The sequence below is a fragment of the Xenopus laevis genome, chromosome 5L (genome assembly GCF_017654675.1).
Source record: "Xenopus laevis strain J_2021 chromosome 5L, Xenopus_laevis_v10.1, whole genome shotgun sequence".
Taxonomy (NCBI): domain Eukaryota; kingdom Metazoa; phylum Chordata; class Amphibia; order Anura; family Pipidae; genus Xenopus; species Xenopus laevis.
Window position 1 is genome coordinate 130,041,057 of NC_054379.1, and position 288 is coordinate 130,041,344.

The following is a 288-nucleotide window of genomic DNA, read 5'->3' on the forward strand; positions in this document are numbered from 1 at the left end:
TCTCTGTGGACTTCTTTTCAAAGCAGCCTGTACTTTAAGGAAATCCGGATGGAAATCAGCTACAGATCTTTCCGACTTAAGAAAAAAAGAAAAACAAACATGCTAGAAACCCCAGTAGACTTAAATCAATGTTACACATTTAGTTAAAGCTCGAAGAACCAATTCAGAGTAATATTATTTGAAAGAAAAAAGTCATTATGCGTGGTAGGTGTGACATCAAAAGTGTAAGGCTCCTCTTCTGTAAATGACTTAAACATGACAAAAGAATGTTCCATAAGTCAAGTCATC